General features: G+C 39.7%; 1 long non-coding RNA gene across 1 annotated transcript in view; it reads left to right on the top strand.

The window, feature by feature from the left end:
• Nucleotides 1–23,506, top strand: part of LOC128784947 (uncharacterized) — a 94,777-nt gene that overhangs the window by 41,289 nt on the left and 29,982 nt on the right. Inside the window, exon 2 of the long non-coding RNA XR_008429693.1 lies at nt 17,192–17,254. This is a non-coding gene — a long non-coding RNA (uncharacterized LOC128784947). The remainder of the gene's footprint in view (nt 1–17,191; nt 17,255–23,506) is intronic.

Below are 23,506 nucleotides of genomic sequence, written 5' to 3'. Positions count from 1 at the left end.
TAGAGTTAATTACACTGATAGTGGTTTTGGCATAGTTTTTGCACAGATTAATCTGTTCTCACTTGCTTGGGCTAGCATGAGGGAGTGCTGTGCAGGCTGGGAGAAGTGGATGCAGATTGTACTCACCTGGCTCAGCTTCCCTGCCCTGGAATGCCTCTTCACTGCAGCCAGTCTGAACAAGATCCCAGCCCCTGTGGGGAACTGAGGTGTGAGCACAGCTACTGTGAGCTGCTATTGACACCAATGGCTGGATCCTCTGCAGGGAGAATAGAGGACTGAACAAAAGTTTTTGATATGGTTTATTTCCAAATTTAAAATAGCAACAAGCAAAACATGGTTGGACTGTCAGAATTTTGGTTTTGGTCTTGCTCCTTAAAACTTCTAGTAAGACATCCTCATTTCAAGTGAAATAAGTTAAAATATTGTCACACCCATAGCACTGACATTTTTGGGGGCTACAAATAGAATTGGAAGTGTGTCTCCATATGCTGGAAGGAATCACATGATTCTCTCCAGGGCAGCCAGCTGCCTGAAAGTCTTTAGTATGTAGGACACAACAGCTAGACATGGACCCAGAACTATAGTACATTTAAAAGTGTGTTTGCAAGTTGATAGCAGTTGATTTTGAGAGTGTTTCAGGCTTTCTCAGAAAAAGTACCTTGTTAACTACAGGTCTTTTAAGTAAGTTTTACTGGTGTCACCACTAAACATAGCTGTACAGTCAGGAATTGGAGGGAAAACCAGGATGATGGTATCCCTTAGCTGAAATACCAGATGTATTATGCATATCAGCTCCAAGAAGGGTAAACATGTGTCCAAGGTCACGGTTTCACCCTTGGCTGACTGAGGTCCTTAGGGGAATTTTGGTTTTGCCAGAGTGTATTTAGTCTCTGAGAGTTGCACATCATTTCCCAGGTGCCTCTTGTTTTCTAAAGTCCAGCTTTAGAAAGCTCCATGTTCCAAATTGCCTCTTTCATAATCAGCTTTGGCAGACTGTGCTGCAGAAGTATTCTGTGTTTTAGTGGACCCTCCACATAGGAAAAACCCAACTTGCATTCCTGAAAAGAGACCGTAATTGAGAGGGGTGCTGCAGCAAGTACAGATGTGCGTTATCAAGTATTGACAAATTTCTACTGATTTCTCTTTAGATGGGGAGATAAGTGCATATCTAAAAGGTCAATAAAAGGAAAAACAGTCACATTTTTAGAAGAGAATCAGCTGTTGCACAGTTTCAGCTTGTCCTGATTGTGGGTGAGAAGAATCTCACTATAGTTTCAGAAAGTGCCTTGAAGCAGTGCAATGTGGTTTTTTTTCCTCTTTTGTCACTTCCTATCTTTCTGAATAAGCTGCTTCCTGCTACCCCAGAACAGTCAGTGCCACCCCTTAATTTACAGTTAGGAATGCAGACACGAGGGAAGGCGAGGGGATGAAATATGGTGTCAAGTTTGTATCTGCTCACATTTCACACACTAAGGAGACAAGCCCCTTTGGCCAGTTGCCATGGGGAATTTTCTTGCAGAAGTAAATAAGTCAGAAGAGAAAGAACTCAGATTCATACTACCCCAGCTGCAGAATGTCATTAAGTCTCAAAGGGTGCTATGTGCATTGTGTGAAAGGAATTTTGTAATCTGGCTGTAACTGTAGTTGCAAAACTATGTTTGAGTTTAAACCTTTATTTTGAACTTTTAATGATTAGCTTGTTTCTTGCATTCTGATTAAAGCACACATTGTCTTATAAATAGTTTCTATTTTTAAATCAGAAGAAGGTTTCGATTAAATGTTTCAATAGCAGATGAGTGGTTGATTTTGTTTTGTTTTCTTGTTTCTTCCCGTGCCAACTTTGATCTAACCTCCATTTCCTAATTCAGTTTTTAAGAGTGCTTGAAAAGGGAATTAAATCTACAGGGCACACAAAATATCACGTAGATAGCTTTTAATTTTAAAGTGTCATTCATTATCCAACTTTGTGATCCCAGTTAACTTCAGAGACTTGGGCATAGGATGGGCTGTTTTCTTTCTCCCCCCCTCCCTTCCCCCCCCCCCCCCCCCTTTTTTTTGGGTTTGTTTGTTTTTTTTTTTCCTTAAAATATGTAAACATTCCACTAGGAGGTTTTTTTTCTTCAGTTCTTTTTCAGTGTGAGTTACATGACTACGGCATCCGTGAAGTTGGTCCTGGTACACACAGGAGGAGTCTCATGCTGTGGCTTCATTGTTCCAGAGGAGAAAATAGGTTCTGTTTTGGTGGGGTGTCTTCTGGTGCTAGTAATTCCTCAATTTGGTGAAGGAATGGGGAACATGTATGCCTTTAGCACTGATTTTTGAAATAAAACTCATTATCTGGATGAAACAAATATCTACTAGAAAAGGGCATTTTTAAAGTTGCCATTTAATCAGTTTCTGTATATCTGGAATAATACACAATGGAACAACTTACATTACAACTTTTCTTTAAATGTTTTGGATGTTGTAGGCACCATGAATTGCCCGGAGAAAGGTTGATGCCTGCACAGCTGCAGTCATTAAACCACAGGTTCATACAGAACTTTAGTGCATTGAGCAGCTCATGCAAGGCTGTTTTAACTGGGGTGGTCTTTGAACCAACTGATCACCAAGACTGTTGTAGTGACTGCAGGGTGCTTGGATGGCAGCAGGGCAGGGGATGTGTCTGCTGGGACACAAAGCCCTGGGACCTGGGCCCACATGGCCCTCTCAAACCTCCCTCTTGCAGAGTGTTATTGCTGGCAGGTCTGACTTAGATTTATCATGTCAGAGGAACCAAGGCTTGGCTTCATCACATGCTCCCAGTCTCATGTCCCCCATCTATAATGACATCTCGTTAACACAAACTTCAGCCTGAGCTTTAAACTGCTTTGTACTTTGTGGTCAGTGGGTAAAATGTAGGCTAGAGCCTGCAACTCCTAAGCATCCCGTGTGATGCTCGCTGGCTCTGTCAAACTTCCCTGCAACCCAGGGAAAGGGAGGTTAGAAATAAAAATACCACCTGGGTGGGAGGGAGAGCACACGTGTGTGTTTGTGTCATTGCCCATTAGGTCCCTGAGCTGCAGTTTGGTGGAACATGTACCGAGCACCACGCCAGGAGACAGTACATCCTGCTCCCAGCTCTTCCCCCTGACTATTTTTGTGCTCTCCACAACTGTTATTAAGCAAGACCACAGAGTATTTTTACAGCATAAGCAGAAGAGGTCTATGCTGCATTTTAGGGCTGTGAACCGTCAATAACCCACGCTGAACTATAGGGATATGTCATGCCTTTATGCAATCTGAAGAACATGTCCTGGGATAAAAAGGAATTTGGATGTTGATAATATTTTGCAATGTTTGATCAAACATATTAGTTTGCCTTTGGACCCACCTCTTCTCCTTCTTTAAAATGCTGCCTGTAAGGTTTTTAAAGGGTTTATTAACCACTTTTCTGATAATAGAGTTCTTATTTCACTTTGGTTTTTGTGCAGCAGGAGTTGCATGGGACATCCTAGACTGGGCACAAAGCTGTAGTACAACAGATTATTCTACCTAGGCTAATAGAGCCAAGCAAATGGAAATCTTCTGACCTAAGCATGGTCTGTCTGAGACTGGGCTTGGATCTCTGGGCTTGGATCTCTGCTATCCTGAGAGTCTCTGTAATGTTCCCCTTATTAGAGCTGACAAGCCAAAATATTTATTCTGTGTTTAATTGCTCTTACTATAATACTGGATGCTTGCAAAATGGACAAATTTTAAGAATGCTTTTGCCTAAAATTTAAGCCAGTGTTACATTTACACCACGGTCTTCCTGGTTCGTTTTCTAAAGAACATTTTCTCTGTGCTTAAAATGCATGGCTCTATATATTGCATACTTCAGCAAGATCTGTTGAACTTTAAAGTTAGAAATTTCTATCCTGAGTTATTTCCTGTGCACATCTAGCTGTTATAGCTGAGAAACTTTTTTTTTTTTCATTTTTGTGCTCCATTTAAGCACCATTTTGAAGTTTTGATGCCCAGTTTAAACACTTTGGATGACATTAAGTAACTGCATTTACTAGACTCAAACTTCTGAAGGATTACATTTCAACAGGGAGATTAAGACAAGGTGGTATAGGTGGGTCACTGCACTTTGTAAATTATGAAGGAGGCAGCTGAAAATAAGAGGGGTTACACAGAGTGCATGTTCAGTACTGTGCTCGTAAGGATGGACAGGGGATTGTAACCAGGTGTGCTCTGGAATATTTCTGTTCGTCATGCTGTGGCAGTCCCTCTATGGAAATTTCTTGGGCTATTTAGATCTGGAATTCATATAGAAGACAGAGTGTTGCTTCCTCTTGAGGATGTAACAGTAAAATTTCTCAACTTTTTTTTTTTTTTTTTTTTTTTTTTAAACCCAAGGTGATATCAGAGGAAGTGATGGGAAAATTTGGCCTTTCATTCCTCAATTTTTCTTAGTATCAGGCCCTTTTGATTTGTGCTTTTATTTTGTACTAGAAATTACTGTCAATTAAAGCCCAAGGTTTGGAAGAAGAGAGGTGGAGGGAAAGAAGGAACTAAATTATCTCTGAGTTATTTGAGTTATTTGAAAACATAGAGTAAGCACTAAGAGAAAGGAAGTTAATGACCTATTTTTGAGAGATGAGGCAGACAGTAAGTTTGGAGGAGTGGCACTGAAATGCCCCATAGCAGACAAAGCTACTGCTGCAAAGCCCTGCTTCCTCTTTTGATATTAAATGATCCCATTTTAAGAGTATTTTTGGTGAGATTTCAATGTGGCAGCTGATGCAGAGTTAACAGAACCGAGCTAAAATTTCCCCTCGTGTTTGTGGTGGATGAGAGCGCAGCGTGTCAGGGCTGTGGGGGTAGAGGCGGCTGGACGCGGGCCCTTGGGAAGCGGCAGCGGGGGCGTCGAGACCCCGCTGTGCCCGCGGCCCCGCGGGGCTGGGCCGGGCCCGGCTGCTCCACTTGCGGTGCTCCGCCGCGTTATTTGGTTGATCTGCTTCAGCTGCTGGCTGGAGTATTTATCCGCAGATGAGTGTGTGTGTGTGTGTGTGTGTGAGTGGAGCAAGCTAGGGAGGGCTGCAGGGTGGCTCAGCTGGCAGATGCAGGGTGAGGCAGGGGCTGGGCTGAGCATCACCTGGGTGTGGGAGCAGGGTGAGCAGCGGGATGTCTGTTTAGCTTCTTAGCATTGCACAAATGCATAGGCATGAAGACGTGTTGTCCAAAACTTTCAGGTTCCTCTTTGACCCTTTCTGTGAGATGCAGGATTCTGATATCCTGCTTCTTGTCATGCCTTGGTTTTCTTGTCTAAGGAAGAAATACTCTTGGAGGTGTTTGAATGAAAGTCTTGACCCATGCCGCACTCCTTCTCTGTGAAGTAGTGTGGCTGGGGCAAGGACCTTCTTCCTCAGGAGGCAGACAAACTCTGCTCTATGCCCTCTCCACCTTTAACACAGGAGTAGGAATAGCAAATCCCAGTCTCTTCTGCTTTCCTTTCCAGCCATACCCTTTTCCCTTTCTTGCAAGAGGGGCAAGCCTCAGCCGCTTTGCAGAAATCTGCAGCCTTGCCAGACTCCCCTTTCCCCCTCCGTCACCTGCCCGGTGTTGCTGCCAAACTTCTGTCATCCTTGCAGAGAGAACAAGTTATTTTTTTTCACTGAAGCATCAGACTTGGGTTTTGCCTGCACACCCATAATGGTTCCTCTGGCTCTGCTCCTGTCCTGGGTGCGCTTCAGAATTTCTACACGCTCCCCATGTAGTGCCAGCTCCATGGGTGGCCTGCAGAAGATGGGTCAGTGTGGGAGTGAGGCAGGCTGCTTGTGCATTGCTAGGAAAGGTCCTGACCGTGGCGGGTAAGCCCCTGTGGAGAGTCTGCCAGCAGATTCTCAGCGCGATCTCATGCTCAGAACAGTGCAATGCAGAGTCCAGAGTATGGGGATGGGATTCAACACTGGCTTTTTCTGTCCTGGCTTGGACTGTCTGTCCTTTGCTCCTTGCAGTCTTCACTGCCAATTTTGAGACCTTGAGATTTTTTGTCAGTTGAGAAAAGTCAGGGCTAATTTAGGTAGATCTTTTACTTTAAGTAGTGTTAGCACTACTCAGGATGTGTTTAGCTGAATGATGCTTTTTTTTTTTTTTTTTTTTTTACCTCCACCAGGCTTTCTCTTTCACAGATGTGAAACCTTTCATTGTTCCTTTCAAGAAATGCCACAGTGTTATGCAGAGTTGTTAGATTAATATTATGAATAAGGATTTTTGATGCAATGCCTCAATATGGATTTGACAACATCCAACCACTTGTGATAACAGTTGCACACAATCCAAAGTGGCTCATTATGTTGGCTGGGAAAACAAGAGTGGTGACATTGTCTTGCTTTTCCTACACCCCAGGAATTAAAGAAACTGGAAAGAGGCTGTATGGATTTTATATAACAACTTAATGTTTTAAACATTTCTCTGTTTGTCTGGAATATGAGCTACCAGTACTTTTGTTGCTGCTGTTGCTAAGTTACATACAAGTGTTTCTTCATAAAGTGACACCCTTAAAAAAAAACCTCCACTCTTTTGAAAGATATTGCTGAATCTTGTTTTCTCCTTTTCAAAAAATTTATTTAATCCTCATCCCTTCTTTTCTCCCTGCACTTCCTCCCCAGGGCAAAGGGAGATCATAGAAAATTATTCTGTGACAATAAGTCTAGAAATAGCAAATGATGACAATGAAAAAACACAAATGTTTGGTTTTGGTTAGGACTGATTAGGATTGCTCTGATGTTGTAATTTTTGTGCACCTATCTTTAAACAGATGCATCATCCAGCAGGGTGCATTTTTCATTGTGCATGCTAATCTCTTCAGTGCATGCCAGACCTCTGAAAAGTACCACACTTTTTACTCTATAACAACATGTGAGTTCTGAGTAGATCAACTTTTAGGGAATATTTTTGTTCCTTTTGACTGTGGAGAAGTCCCTGCTGTTGTAAGTAAGGGCTGCCTGTTTTAATATGGGGGCTGTTGGTTAGGGTGGCTAAAAGATCCAACTTCTGAAAATATTTCTGAAGGTAGTGAGCCAAGTTTTGTCCTGGCTAAACCCACATAACCTCACAGCATTAGTGCTGCAGGAGCAGAGAGCCTGCAAGCAGCTGGTCCCTGTCAGGGGGGACAGCAGAGCCAGCCAGAGGAGACAGAGAAGCATCTTTTCCTCCAGGCACCCACTCTCACAGCAGGGCTGTGAGCTTTTTCCACCTTGTCTTCCAAAAGGGAAATGGGACAATATTCCTGAGTATGTGCCTGCTAAAAATATTGTGAAAAGTGTGAGAGATGGCCAGGTGATCTGGACAGAGTAACTGACACACTTTGGAGGATGAGCTTGGGGGGAATGAAAGCAGGGTGCTGGCTCTCAAGACTGAATTTGTTTTTCCATAGCCCTTTGAAATCCTTCTAGGCAGAGGCTTTTAATTGCGATGTGATTTGGAGGAAACTTAAAACAACTTATGGTTAGGTTACATTATAAGTTCAAACAGGATATGTATCAAATACCTGGAAGGAAAGTATGACTATTTTGGATTGCAGGGAAGCCTAGATTTTGCATAGAAATGCCATTTCAAAGCTCCAAGGCAGACACAACATGCTTCCTGAAATAATACCAGCAGTAATCCCTTCAAATATCCCCAAGTGTATTGGCTCACGCATGTTTTAAAATTCTTTCAGAGTTTTGTTATAAAAACTTGCATATTTCTCTCCCCTTCACCATATGAAAATCTTCTAAGAATTTTTTATGAGCTTTTGTAGACTTCAGAATAAGCCCTCCTTCCCCTCCCCTTCCTTACTTTCTAATCCAATTTAGTCAGATAGTTACTTCAAATCCCTTGGAGGCCTGTAGTTTGTTCATTCTCCCACAGTGCTGAGATTTCCCTCCAGCCCAGCTGGCAGGAGTTTTTAGAAATAACAAAATCTCAGGGGGAAGGAGCTGAAGATTGAATGGGGTCTTTTGTCCAGGTCTCTATGAAGCCAGATTAATTATGCATTGCAGAACACAGTTTAAAGCGCTGAATTAGGTCCTCATTGCAATGAAAGGAGAGCACAGGCTTGAAAACTGAAAGAATTCCCATTTCTATCACAGGGACAGACATATAATGACTGAAAGCAGGAAGAATTTTTGAAAATTGCAATTAAACAGTATTTTGTATTTACCACTCAGTAGCAGTTGTCTTAAGCGTTTACAAAAGTGATTCTTTGACATTTTTTCACATGATCACTCCATAGGTGGCTGGACTTTGAGGATTTTCAAGTCTTTTCTGTGTTACTAGGCTACTCTTGAAAGTACTTGTGCTTTGATGAATGAGAGGGTTTTTTTTTTGGCCAGCACTTACCTGAATAGAGGTCTTTAAAACCTCAGCAGTACAATTAGCAGTTGGTCAGATGATACTGATGGTACAGGAAAAAAGCGAATGGTTTTCTCCTTTACTTCTGGGGATTTTCTAAAGCTGCGTGACCCAGTGTGATGTGCAATAACATTCTTCTTGGTTTTCTAATGCACTTTAATTCCAGTTTGAGGAAAGTAAAACTCTTTTGTGGATAATAAGTCCATAATTCTATACAGCTGCCAAATAAAAAGTTGTCCACAGGCATTTGGATTCATAAGGGCTTTCTATCAGTGTGGGAGATTGTGTTTTGATAGGGGTCTGGGGCCAAAGAGGGATAAGGAAAAGGTTAGCTATGAAACCTCTTACTCTAGAAAATCCTAGTACTTTTAGATATGAGCAAAATGGGATGGATGAGGTGTGAGCAAAATAAACTGATTATTTTCCTTTTTATCATCCTGTTGAAATCCCATGTATGGAATAACATGCTGCAAAATAACTCTATCATAATGAACTCTGCAGTTCTATAATTTTATTCAAAGATTGCAAACGGTAAACATCCAAAAAGATAGCCAAATGAATACTTAGAAAGATAGCAGTGTTTGGAGGCTGAATAAAAAATTTACTGAATCACACTAGAAAATCTGTAAGTTGAAGCTTAGTGGAAGTAACTTGATCCAGATATTATGCAGGGGAAACATTTTTACAGAGCAGGAATACATTAATGAAAATTAATAATGTGTTTGGTCAGTATTTGAGGCACACAGTTCATCCTGGATTGTCTCCATGTTGCTTCTCTAGATGTGCAAGGAGTTAACTGAGAACTGTGTTGACCCAAAGAAATTGCTGCTGGCAGGAAGGGAGGGATGGGCATCTCTGGCAGTGGCCTCCTAGTTTGCCTTGAAGGGAGCAGAGTGAATGTGGCTGTGTAAGAACAGTTCCCAGCTGGTGTGCAGTTATGGAGAAGCTGCCTGCAATTGCCCTAATCCAGGGTCACCTCAAGTTGCTCTACTTTATTGTGTCAGAATGGGGCTGGTTGAGAGACAGAGAGAGTGAGAAGTGCGCTATAACGTCTGGTGAAGGCACATCCAAGGAGTTTACCTCATACCTCTGCTTCTCTATGCTTCTGCTTTGAGTCTGCTTTGCTCTTTTGCAACAAGAGCTGAAGAGCCTTGTTTTTCTCTTCTCTTTGCTTGTCTTGGAATCAAGCAGCTGGAGTAATTAGTACTTCCCAAGTTTTTTCCAAAATTCAAATTGAAATAAGGTTTCTGTGTTTTGAAAGAAATGTGAATGTTTCCTGTAATTTCATTTGCAAGCATCTATACCAAGGAAGGATGAGAATAGCTTCCATGGACTTGAAGTTCTTGGTGAAAAAATGCTCCAGAGAAAGTAGTGGCAAGGTTGGAAAAACCCAGGTCTGCAGAAATGTTCTAGCTCTTAATATCTGCTGTTTTAACCTTCTCATTCCACATTGTGGATCATATACCAACTCTGTCTAGGTGGTCTCTAGAAAATAAGAACAAAAGTCAGGTTTGCCTGGTAACTTGCAGAGTAATGGTAGGGCTCACCACACTAATTACAAGGATGTGTGCAAGAAGTCTTTTCCATGTCACTGATCTTGCAACAAAACCAAAAGTTCTTTCAAAGGTGAGAATACAGGGACAGCTAGAGCTGTCCAGAGCCTTTCCTAACAAAACATCTTCTATAAAGCTGAAGAGAATGAAACAAAATTTAGGACAAAGGGTCAGCTTTGATCCGCCAATAGAGGTGAAAAAGGCTTGCTGAGAAAATGGGCCTCTTTTTAAGGAAACCCTTTTAATAGTCTGCAACACAGCCTGCCTCGTGCCAGTCTGCTTGGGAGCTGCTGTAGTTAAGAACCTGGGAGCCTCACTTGGAGCCAGGAGGTCTCAGGGCTTCCATGTCTCTGCTGGTGACTCTGCAGGCTTGGCCTTAACTTCCTGGGCTGAGAGCAAAGGAAAGGATTTCACAGTCATCCAGAGGACTGTGTTGCTTGGTGAATCTCAATTTGAAAGTCTGTGCATGAGAGAAGCATTTTCATTAAAATAAAATAAAAATATATGTAGTAATCATTCTGCCTTGAACTTAGCATTAATAAAAACTGGAAAGATGATGAAGTTAATGCCAGGGCTAGGAGTACAGTGTCAGATTTTCACTTTTGGATGCTCATTATCTAAACATTCTGAACAATCCTGTCAAAAACACTCAAGTGATTATATTTAATTTATTTAATTCCTTTCCTCCTCAGACTTCAGCTCTTACACATTTGGAGAAATTTTGAGTTTTTCCAGCAGAAGATTAGACCTGTTTTAGGGTTCATAAAAACATTACTTTAAAAAATCAACTGTTTATTTTAAAAACCCTGTTTATCTAGTTCGAACTTCTGTTCAGATATTTTTCTGTCATTGTTCTTGTTGTCCAATGAAAATGAAAATTAAGTAGAAAAACCCTTTTAATGTTTGAAAGTGACCAATGTAAATCCTTAATATCAGTAATGTTAAAGACAAGAATTCTGTACATTAAAATGACACAAACTTAAAAGCAGAAGACCAGCACTGTCATGATGGCTGATACCCAGTTGTCTCTGTTAGTGGGAGATAAGGAAAGTTTATAATAATAGTTGGTTTTTTCCTCCTCTTTCTAAGTGGAACTTGAAATTATTTCCCTGAGCCCTACCAGGGCCATTTCAGGTGATCTAAAAATGATGAATTTTGCCTAGTTTAACTGTAAAATCTGGGATCTGCAACTCTTGAAAAGCTGACTTACCCCTATTTGTAGAAGTAGAGGCTCAGCTGCAGTTCAGCAGTTTTGGCCCAAATAATCCTTCTGTCTTAGCTGGAGTATTTGCTTTCATGTCAAGAGCCATGCTGCCGCCACTCAAACCTTTCAGGTTTTTGTTTTTTTTTTTTTTTTTTTTTTTTTTTTTGAGCTGAGAGACTTTTATGCATTTTGCTCTTACTGGACTAATTTAGTTTCTGAGTTCTGCATATGTGCAGTTGTAAAGAAATCAAATATTACAGCTGGAAACTGTGAGATCAGCCTTGTCACTGCTCCGGCCTCCCATTTACTGTGAAAACAAACACAGTTCTCTTCTCATGTCTGCCAGCAGGAAGGGGGTGGGGAGGCAGGCAGAAAGGCAGAGGAAAGTTTTTTCTTCAAAAAGGAAGAAGGTCAACTATTTTGGGAAACCAAAAGCTCTCAGCAATTAGGAGAATTCTTTTCTCTGCTCAGTGATTAGAGAAGTCTGCAGGCAAGCAGCAATTGCTGCAAACAGTAGAGTCTTGAAGATGTACGATGCACCCCTTTGCCTTTGCAGAAATATATCTTTGCAGAGGATGAAGTGAATAATGCAACATATTTTGCTGTGCCAACAGTTAAATCTTGACACAGAATCTATAAATCTCTGTGCTGGGTAAATCAGTTCTTCAGGTACAGTCAGTCAGCTGTGTGCTGAAGGCAAGGACTGTGTGGCTGATTTTTACTGCCTGCTTTTGACATCTCTGTGGGACTCACTGTGTTTCTTAAGGCTGTATCCTCTTAAGATAGGAAAAGAAACAGACCTTGGAGAAATCCTTACCCACAAGATGCAAAACAATGAAAAATTTTAATTCAAAACTTTAAAAAAATTAAATTCTAAAGCTGGGAAATGCTGTTATTGCCTGAAGAAACTGCAGAATAACTTTTTAATGAGGCTTTGTTTTGGAGCCCTTGAGTTAGCCCCACATCTTACCATGAGTTCAGTGTCTCTGCACTCTTCTGGCAAACAGACCCTCAAAGGAGTCCACACAGAAAACTGCAGACATGTTCCTTATTACTCTCTTGAATGTGTTTGTGAGTGTCCTTAATTTCTTTAGGTTTCACATCATTCCAATCAATAGTTAGAAAACTAGTACAGGGTAGAAATCTGAAAAGCATATTTTTGAAATGACTTAGTCATCTGGTCTTCTGTTCTGCTAGTTTTCATGCAATGAAAATTCCCTCATATTTTTAAGACATTTTTCCAAGGCCTGATACTCTTTGTTCAATAGTTTTTTTTTTCTCTATAGATGCATTACTTTTCTCTGCCTAGAGTTGTAATTTGCTCTCTTCATTCTTGGTGTTTACACTGAAAATACTACCAGGCTGCTGTTTACAGTCTGAGGCCTCTTAGATGTGCTATAAATATGTTTATACAGAAAATTAAATAGTAATCTATTACAAAGCATTGCTTGGGTCAGAAACTGCACTAGTTTTCATCATATGGTTCTGGTAATCTGATGCTCAGCTGACTGTAGTATTCCATGTAGGATCATCTGGGAACTGTATTAACTGTTAAAATGTCCACTCTGCACTATCTCCAGATGCATATGTGCATTCAACACAGATTTGTATTGATCTTTGCAGCTGTGTTGCAAGCTGTTGTTTATTGCCTGTCTGCAATCCCTCCTAGGTGTCCTTTGTTCTTCATTCATTGAGTTTTTCATCTATCGTGGGCATACATGAGGACATTCTTGCAGATGGAGTCAACCTTTGTGCAGTCTTCTAGTGACTGTGCCTCTTTTTTGTTCACTAGTATCTGTGAAAGAATGTTTCCACTTCCCCACATCCTTTAGGAAGAACTATAACACAGAACAAACTGGGCTTTCCTTCTCTCCATACTTTCAATGAGGGTTTAGCAGAATATCTGGTAAAGAAATTCAGATCATGCTGCTCAAAGTACCTTTCCTCTGGTTGCCAGAACTGGGTGCCGCCACGTAGGCACATCCTGGAAGGCACAGAGTCCACAACACCAGTAGGGACTTCATAGCTTTTGTCTTAACTGGAGCTCCTCCTGCAGCAGTCATGATTTTCTCAGCCACTGGAGTAACTATTTCCTTTCTCTGTCTCAAAGATAAAATAATTCCTACTCAGAATGTACTCTAATTGAGCTTTGTGCTGTCCTCTCTATTTCCCATGCCTGTTAACTGGCTTTACAGGCAGCTAATGCTGTATTTGGAGAGAAGCACTGTGAGGAAGGGCCAGAAAGAATCCTGAGAGAAAGATCCTTTCCTAGTGTTGGGTGTACACAGTCTTCTCAGGCCTTATCTGTAGTAGCCTTTCCTTCCCCAATTGACATTGTTATAACCATAATTTCTGTTTCAGACTTCATGTTAAGTGAAAGATTTATTTTGCTACTGATATTGCTATAACATTTCCAAGTTTTTCAGACCTTGTTGAGATAATATTTTCAGCATTGTGTTAAAAGTTGTTTTTATGTATTATAGTTTTCATTAAATATTTAAACAGATACTGTATTTAAATTTTATTTTATTTTAATTAAAATTTCATGTGTCTTCTGTAGCATTTTGTTGCCAATAGTAACATGAAATGGAGGGGGCAAAAGAAGTATTTAGGAGATCTGATGTGTCCATCTTCTGAGATGGCTGTTTCATTTCTGTCAGGTGTCTTTGAGATCACATACCCTTATTGCAGAGAGTTAGAATACTTTGAATGCTATGAGGAGAGAAAGAGGAGGGGGAGATTTTAGCCAACAGTCAGAAAGTTGCCTCAGGTCTTTCATCTGACAATGCTTGTGCTTCTCCTGTGCTGATCACAAGATCATTAGATTATCTAGGAAGACAGTTAATGAGGCTGATACCAGTTACAAAATTTTCTGCCACATGTTGAGATTACTATGCATTTGTCAATTCCTACATAATGAGTTTAAATTGCCAGTTCACTGGGATGCATTATTATTCTGCTTTAAGATAATTCTCTTTTTTTTTTTTTTTTTTGGTGTCTTTGTGGATGGGATTGGTACTTTTTGTATCTAGGAGTACTAGTGGACAGAGTACTGCGCTGGAGTACTAGGAGTGCTACTGGAAGGCCTTGGAGAAGATCTAGCCAAAGGTTTAAAAATGGCTATTACTATAACCCAAAACATTTATTCTTTCATTGCTCATCCTCTCTTCTCAGATGTCATCCTATGAATGCAGTATGACACATCAAAAAAACCCAGTGAAGCTGTCCAACAAATATTTGTTCACAGTAGGTGCATGATTCATGAGGTGGTGTTCTGCCAGCATACAGACATGTTTTTTTTTTCCTGTTTATTATTAACTACTTGGAATATTATAATCTTCTCTAATATTGCATTTCTGCAGTGTTTATTTTGGAGATTTTGCTTTATTTTTGAAGTTATATACAATGCAATATCATGAATCACTATGCCATAGGGACCGGTATAGTTTTTAATAGAAGTCGCTGGCATCCATAAGTTTTTTTCTCACTAATGGGTAGAGATTTAGTGTGGGTTTTCTTACTTTGACCTAGGAAGGTTTGTGATGTAAGTCTAAGATAGCCCAGTCCTAAGTGGAGTTCCAAGTAGTAAAGGTAAAATGCATTTCACCTACACTTAATGGTCTAAATTTGACTTTAAATGCCTATGAGTCATTTTCTTTTTCTGCTTTCTTTTTTTCATTAATAGAAAAAACCTGTGTCCAGGGAGTGATTCATCTGGACTATGTAAACTACCTAAATTAGGATGGAATAATTAATCTCTGGTAGCCCCTAATTTTTTTGTGATGAATAGGGTGCAGGAATCCTAGATGAGATTTAGAAGCTATAGCCAGCTTTTGCATAGGTAAAAAAGCAGATGGGATGAATCTGCCAACAAAGACAGCTGTAGCATTCAAGCAAATATCAACTCTACTGCTTAAATACCTTCTACTGCTCTGACATGGAGTGAGACTTAAAGAGGAATGAACTGACATATACCACTGACATGCTTTTTAGCACATATTTTTGAGGAATGTAGAAGGATTTAATTAAAGATATAGCTCTGAAAGAAAAATAAGTCTTCTTGATTCAACAGTACAAACACAACTATGCCTTATAACTCATTGTCTAGTTGCACAAAATTAATGTGATTGACTTGGAATCTAGAATAACAGAGGGCCACAAGTCTGGTGATAATTCTTGTACTGCTACTTGCAGAATGTGCAGAAACTTCAGTTTAGAAGATGTTTTAGGGAAAAATTCTGTTTTAGAAAACAAGACTGAAACTTTACCAGGGAATGGGAGGTTGCTGTGCTGTGCATCTGTCCTGATGAAAATCCTTGCAGTGAACCTTAACAGATGGTGCTGAAAAACTGAGTGGAGCAAACTGGTGAAAGTAGCTACTTTCACTGCTTTCACAACAGTGCTTTCCACCAGTCACCCAGCTTTCTGAAATCCATTATCCTTTTTGGCTGTAGGACAACATTTTCTGAAACAGAAGTTAGACTTTATCAACATGTTCTAATCATGTTTTGATGATTAGGTACTGAAATAAATTATCTTCCTTCAGTAACAATTCTGTGAGTGTCCAGGTTCCTGTCTCTGTGACTGCTGCTGAAGTCAAGGGTACCAGTCAGAAAGTGGTTTCTTGCAAAGGGTTTATTTCAGCACACTTTTTTTTTTCACTCTGCTTTATAAGGTCATAACTTGCTTTCTTACTCATGTGAACATCTAAACTGGTTACTTTCTGTTTTCCATAGGAGTATTTTAAAAGCACGAATGATCTCATTCTCTTTTCACTTCAGAGCAATGCTAACATGATTTCTGTTTGGTAGTAGTGCCAATACCACTAGGCCCAGGAACGTATCATAGGTCTTGTCCAAATTCAAGCAAATTCAAGCATACCAGGCAAGATCTCAAGTATTAGCTAATATTATGTTATAAGTCTTGCAGCTAATCAATGATTTGTTCAAAATTTCCTCCAGAACTTCTATTTGGGACTTGAAAAATTTTATGGTCAGATACAATAACTGTGTTTTTGTGTTTTCTTTTGCTTTACAAAGACAACAAAATCTTTAGCAAATTGCAGTTTTATGTAGATTCACTGGCATTCTTTGGAAAGCCTGTGCGACATAATGAATCATTAAGATTTCAAAGTTTAATACACTGGAGGGAGAAAATTATCCAAATTATATAAGACCTTGGAACGATAACTATTTTATTTTCCTTATGCTGTGACGTTTAATGACTGTAAATTACAAACCAGGATTCCTATTCTTATACAGCTGCTGCTTTTACATGTTTCATTCACAATGCTTTTCCATGACGTGGCAAGCTGACACTTGCATGTTTTCAAATCAGTTTTCTCAGAGCTCTAGATTGGAATGACATAGGCTATGAACAGTGTTTAAATCTGTGAGCTATGTTTGATTTCTGTAGGCATAGGTCCAAAATCAGTATAGCTCCGTGTTGTTTTGATCTGAAAAAATGCAAAGCATTTTTAATAGAGGTTGGTGCCATTAGCCCTATTTTACAGATATAAAAACTGAAGCAGGTCTTGTATAGCCTCGTGACCTGCAGTTAGTTAAACGGTATTGCCTGGTTTTCACTGGGAACTCATGGAAACAGGACTCATGAGGTTTTTGAAGTGGTTGTGGGATTTGAGGTCTGAATCATGATAGGCAGTTCTTGTTTTCTGTTTAATTTCTGAGGTATTCTTATAACTAGATCTTAAACCTTTAGCACTTGACTGCTGTTGCTGATTCTCTCATTGATTTGGGAAGATGGTCAATGTTTCTGTGCCTCAAAGTGGTATAAATTAATTGATGTTAGCTTCACTGCAAGAATTAACTAATGTTTGGAGCTACTAAAGTGAAAAGAACCTTGATTATAATCCATCCATGTTTAATATTAGTAACTTTTAAGTGTTCTTTCTACTGAAACAAAGGGTAATCTTCCTCCACACATACAGCTTGAGACTTGTTAGACCACAAATCAATGGAGCAGAAGTACTTGTGATCTTTGGTTAACAGAACTGAGGACTAAATTTTTAAAAACAAAATGTGCCTGATAACTTTTATTCCCTTCTTTCCAGAATTCATCATTTCAACTTGGGGAAACTGGAATTGACAAATCAACAAAATCCCTGAAATTTAAGGTAAAATGAAGAAAAAAATATTTGTACGTGTAAGATAATTATTTGAAAATTAACTGTGTCTGATAGAATTATTCTGATAGAATAACAAAACTTTCTGTTGCTGTATTAGAAATAGCTTTTATATTCCTCAATTTTCATCTCCTTTATTTCAATACATATGATGAAATGCATTGAAATTTATGTTTGGATATTTTGTGCTTTGAAGGTTCCTATCAGTGTACTTTTCCAGTACCTTACAAATCCTTACTTTAAAATTAAATACATTGCCCAGATATCCTGATTCCAAGTGTCTGTGTTGAAGTCTGCTGAAAGACCTGGGAATCTTTTCAGTGAGTGTCATGGATCAAACCACCCAAAGATACTTTGGCCTAAATTTTGTATTTACTTAGACACAATTTTCATTCTTGAATAAATTTTCATACTTTCTTAAAGAATGAGCTGTTTGTTAAGTATATTAGCAACTGCACTGGAAACAGAATCATAAGGAAACATTCATAAGAATTTAATAGTGTTTTGAGTTCAAGCCTCCATTTTGATATTTGGTGCAGACATTTTACACTAATTCTAACTCTAGTGCAATTTTATTTAAATCTATTTCTTCTATTTAAATTTAACCAAGGAAGTAGAGTTTTATTATTTATCTGATGAAATATATTGACTAATATTAATACATTCATGTACTGGCATAACACTCCCAATGAATCCAGATTGAAAGAGCTGTCCTGCATTATTTCCTCTTCATGCGCTCTAATTTAGATCTCTTAAATACTTACATGCTCTTATCCATGTGCCTGATTGATTTTAATTATATAAAAGTGGCAGAGTGGCTACAAACGAAATTCCTCACTCAGGAAGTGACCCAATAATTATTTCTGTGAAAAATTGCCGAATTTTCCTGAAAAGCACTCCAAATTATTCCATTAGGAATAAACATATTTCTGGGAGAAAGATTGTTCTGAAATGTAGGTTTTTACTCTCAAAATTAAGTCAGAAAAGCTATTATTCTATCAATACAGCATTGTGATGAATATATTTTGATTGTAAACCCAGTGTTTCTTTTGCACTTGCCAAAGAAATGAAGTTTTTCCAAGTGATAAGCAAAGAAAAACTGCTTGTTTCAGAAGTGTGGGAGGGGCAAAACCATGTTTTCTCCTCTATTTTTCTTTTCCGCTAGCAAAAGCTAGTGAAGGAGCATAGGGAAGAGTCCCCTTACATGAAAAACAGATATTGTTGTGAGGGAGGGAGAAGGGATTGAGGGAAAGCACAAAGTGCTGCCATTGGAGAAGTCCAAGACAGCTGAATCAGGGTGATGGAGACTTTTCATTATCAAAAACAATTGCTCCAGCAAGAACAGCATTCAATTTCATGAAATGTTTTTGTACTCAGATTCCTGATAGGAGCTCATTACATAACTTATGCTTTGTGAGTGCTGGCAACTGGCAACCTACAGAAAGACGCAGCCAGAAGCAATGTGCTCAGCTGCTTGCTTTTTTTCTTTTTTAAATCACCTATATCTGGGCCAAGCATTAAACAGACAAGCCTATCTTTACTCCTCCCCCTGCCCCTTTCATCAACAGAAGTCTGGTTTTCATCACAGATTAATAAATGAAACCTTCCGTCATTTTTCTCTGCTTCCCACAGCCTTTTGGTAGGAGCTAACAATGCTCCGAGTCAACATTGCCATAGTGCTTGAAATGTCTTTGCATGTTTGTTCACTTGAAAGAGTTGTGGCGATGGGATTAGAGAAAGGCTTTTAATCCATCAGTGCGTACAACCTCAAAAACTTTGGGATGGTTTTGATCACATTTGGTTTGACAAAAATCTGTTGAACTGTCTTGCTTATTGTCTTTTATAATAACACGATTTTTTAAAAAAGAGCCCATGTTATATATTCAACTGTCTCCAGAAGTGATTATTTGTATCATATGCTGTTAAGGAAATAAGTCTAAGTGCTGAGGAATTCCAATTAAGCAGGCTCAGCTGGAACAAATAGCTGTAGGATTTCACAATACTGTTCTGAAAATATTGGCAGGCCCAGAAGCTGGGGAAATTCTTGAATTTTGGGGTTTTACCATGGTGGACATAGCCACTAAATCTTATTTGTTTTCAAATCAGTGGGTTTGTAGACCGTGTGATTTCACAATTGCTGTCAGTGGCTGTTCCTCTTTCTTACTTTCTCTTCTGTCTGCCCTAAAAAAAGATTAAGTTTTAGCCAAACAAGCAGAAACTCTTCCACATTTCTAAAAGAATTGTTTATGGGTCTAAATACCATAGAATTTCCTTGCATTCAGATGGGTTATTTACGAGAAAAAAACTTTGGTTATTTTCCTTGGAGGTAGAGGCAATTCTGTTTGGCCTTTGAGAGGAACCATATTTTAGGTATTTTCTGAATCTGTGAAAATTTAATAGTAAAATCACCTATTAAATTTTGCTGTTAGATATCATTTTCTGTGTAGTATGCTCATCAAGTAGCAAGTTAAAACATTTCTGTGTTGTGTAACTCTAATTCCTTGTTTTTATGATAAACACTTCTCTGTTTTGCTTTCCAAAGGCCATCATTCCCTGACTGCCTAATCTATTGTTGCTAACAGGAATGACAGTAACAAACCAGGGAGTAACAACCTTCTCTGGCCCTTTGCTTTCACTCTGCCAGGTGAACACATGTATTTTTCCCCCCTTTGCCTTTCCTCTCTTCTCCTTTTCAGAGAAAGGAAACCATTTTTATGGTGCACTAAGGAAAAGTGATTGAAAAGTGGAAGCCCATACTTTTCTCTTCAGCAAGCGGAGATCTGTTTTCAGTCTGATGTTTGGTGAAAGGAAGCTTCAGAGCTGCAGGCCAGCTGCCAGGAATGTCTGATTTCCTTTCCACCCACTCCTATGATCCTCCCTTTTGGCAGTGATTACCAATGACCACAGCTGTCATGCTAGGTCATGGTAAGCTGTCAAGCAAGGTAGTACATGAGATATACGAGGCCCAGTCCTTGATCTGAAGAACAAGATCTTAAATTGAATCTGGTATCAGCCAGCATGTGAACATACCACAGCAAGAAGCGCTGGGCTGATGTCAACTTGCCATTCCGGTTCCTTGAGGAGATGGGCAAGCTGTAGGTGCTTTTCTAACCTTTACACAGCACCTGATATCCTGAAGAGTGAGGAGGGGTTGTAATTTAGTCAGAGCAGACAATTGTCAGGAATGGGCAAGACCTTCCAGCCAGCTGAAATGACAAATAAGCACTTTGCATGGCTCTCACTCAATAAGTATGTAATGATAGAGGCCAAACTCTGTAATCAGTGATCAGAACAACAGCATTCAGGTGGTTGTGCTGTGTACAGCACTGTGTGGGTGACCACCTGTTGACATTATGGATGTGACTGAAAATCAGCACAGGATTGCAGACTTCAGAAAATGATGGATACTTTTGTCAGGGACGTAATTTCTATAAATAGGACTTGCACTCTACATAAGGCAGTATTTTGTTAAGCTTCATGTGTTCAGTGCCAAGTGCATAAATGTCTTTTGAAGGGGTAATATTTTACTATGTTTTATGCTGTTATGCTGGGTTCAGAATGCACTTTTTGCTGTAGCATCTGTTCTTCTTCTAGTGGCATATTAAATAATGTGACTAAAATCCATTAGGTGTTTGCTCTGTATGCCTTCCTCCAGAGGCGGAGGCATTTGCAATGAAGTGTTTGTTTTTAAAATATTAAAGAAAAGGTTGCTTTCTGTTTCCCAGAGAAAAAAAGGTCAACGCTAGAGGGACAGAAGGTCATAAATGCTGTGATTGTCCATTGTTTTTGTGGAAGTTTATTGCTGCTTTAGGCTGGCACAGCTAAGGAACTTGTCTTCAAAATAGTGTCAGGGTATGTGTATGTAGGTGATGCTGATTTCCTTTGGTTCTAATTTAAAATGACAGGGTCTGATACCTGTGGTCTTGCTCCAGTTGGAGGATGATCACCTTAGCGAGTTCCATGTATGATTTACTCCAGAACAGCAAACATAATTTCAGCCCTTTTGCTCTTTGTTCTCACAAAACACCTATGGCCTTGTAACAAATCTTACATAAAATTGAATTTGACTTTATGAAACTCTTACACAAGGTTGGTAGAAAATTCCAGGAATCATCTGGACAAGAGCCAGTTTCTTTACTGATTTCTCCTAGCCAAAAAAGGCAACTAATGACTACCTTCACAAGGCTGGGGAATCCACAGCTACAGCTAAGAGGGGTAAAAAAATGTCATAAATAAACAAGTTCATCCACAAACCCTTCCTCAGGAAACCAGCATGGGAAGCACAGACATTTAGAATGACAATCCAGCATGTTTTGCCAAAGAGAGACTTTCCAAAACAGCTGTAGCAATGGTGGCAGTTTCCTTGAACATCCCTTTTAATAGCATTATACCCTCTACTGTTTATATCTTAATCTAATTGTTTTCTTGCTGTCAGCTGTATTTATTGCCATTGTATAAGGTTGTTAACCTTTATAAGTAACCCTTGAGAGGGAGTGACAGGCTTCAATAAATGCTGCTGTCTATGAGCCCCTGTTCATTCAGGTACAGTCAGTGCCTTACCTTTCAGCCCCTGTTCATTCAGGTACTGTCAGTTTTGAGGCTGGGACAGAAGCTGTTGTTCCATCTCCCTGTGGGATACCATTTGCTTCATTTGTTCAGAAAGCTTTTCATAACTGTCCCATGTCTGGAGCACTCAGGGGTGAATATGCTTCCTCTCTTTGAATAATGGTTGAACTCCCAGTGGAAGAGGAGGTATTTAAATAACTGTGTTGCCATGTAGAGTATCTCATGATGTCAATCCTCAGTGTCCCTGAGCTATCTGAGCACGTATTTATAATCAGCTTAGTGAATGCTCTCTCTGGCTATTTATCAGCTATGAGTCTGTGTTTCCATTTTACAAGTGCAACTCTATAGCTTAAGAATATGGTATGTCCAGTCGTTAGCAGAATTTTTAATTTTTTTTTTGTCTCCAAGAACAGAAAGTTCCCAGCATAGGACAAACCTTCTTTGTGTAACAAATACACATATACTTTTTTCTCTTTGCTTTGCCGACTTGGACTCTGGGGCATAGTTGCTGAGACGCAAAAGGATTTCTGTGTCTGGCTCTCACTCCCATGTTAGAAGGTTTAGCCCTAAATATATTTGCAACTGGCAGGATCTGTGTCCATACTGTTGAACTCTTCTACACTTCATACTCCCAAACTGACTTTTGGAGGCAGTCTCTGGCCTATGCTAACTAACTTCTGAGCTGTGTCTAGGAATTATATGCAACCTGACACTCTCCCAAATGCTAGCTGACCCACACTACATCTGTGTCAAGGCTGCTCCACCCCTTTGATGGGAAAGACATTTGACATTGCTTAATCTACAAGGCCATTAAGAGTTCTTAGCCATAAACAAACTCATCTGTACTGGGTAAAGGGAAGACTCAAGGCCCTTAATGAGACTCAGATGCCTAAATTTCGGTTCAAGTTGAAAGTTTGCAAGGCTATCTGTAGTTATCATGGCTTCTGAAAGCCCAGGGATACAATTTTGTAAATAATTTCTTTTAAAGTAGTATTTAAAGTACTTAAGTACTCAGAAGTAATACCATTTTGAGAAGACTGAATGTCCTGGCATTGTGAAAGCACCATCAGAAGTCACAAAATGGGCTTCCCTGATTTGACATCTCCTGAAGGTTTCAGTTTGGTAGTTCTGTTCATGGTGACGTAGGTGGTTTGAGCACAGAAATGAGCAGCTGTGGCTGCTTCCATTTAGGGGTGTGGATAGTGCTGGTGGTGCAACACTGAAAGCTGCCACCGAAATGTTCTGTATCTTTCTGTATGAGCTGTATCTTTCACCTCAGATAAGAACACTTACATGGAAAAACTCGGGTTTTCTGCTGAGCGAGGTATATATGGATATGGGATCCTAAGGGCACTGTGGGTGTAAGGTTCTGACTGCCTGTTACCTTCAGAAGTCTTCTGTCCTCTGTGCTAAAGCTTAAGGTGAATGGTGATATTAACATTGGTGTCTTGGAACAAGGAAGTGAGCTTGACCTAAACATCCTCACCCAAAGGGATGTGCGAAGGCCCTGAACACCGAAATGGTTAATAAGTATTTCCTGCAATGAGCAGTGAGTTTAAAGAAGATCTGTGGCTTAGAGAAATGATGATTTCCTGACACACTCTTCCATTTAGTGTTTCCTTCAGCAGCTTGGCCAGCTGAGGCAACCCCTGGCTGCTGAGAATCCCATCTCCATTG

Source organism: Vidua chalybeata, chromosome 3 (assembly GCF_026979565.1).
Source record: "Vidua chalybeata isolate OUT-0048 chromosome 3, bVidCha1 merged haplotype, whole genome shotgun sequence".
In the NCBI taxonomy this organism is placed as follows: domain Eukaryota; kingdom Metazoa; phylum Chordata; class Aves; order Passeriformes; family Viduidae; genus Vidua; species Vidua chalybeata.
The sequence above is the reverse complement of the archived record's forward strand: the minus strand, read 5'-3'. Positions and strand labels throughout refer to the sequence as shown.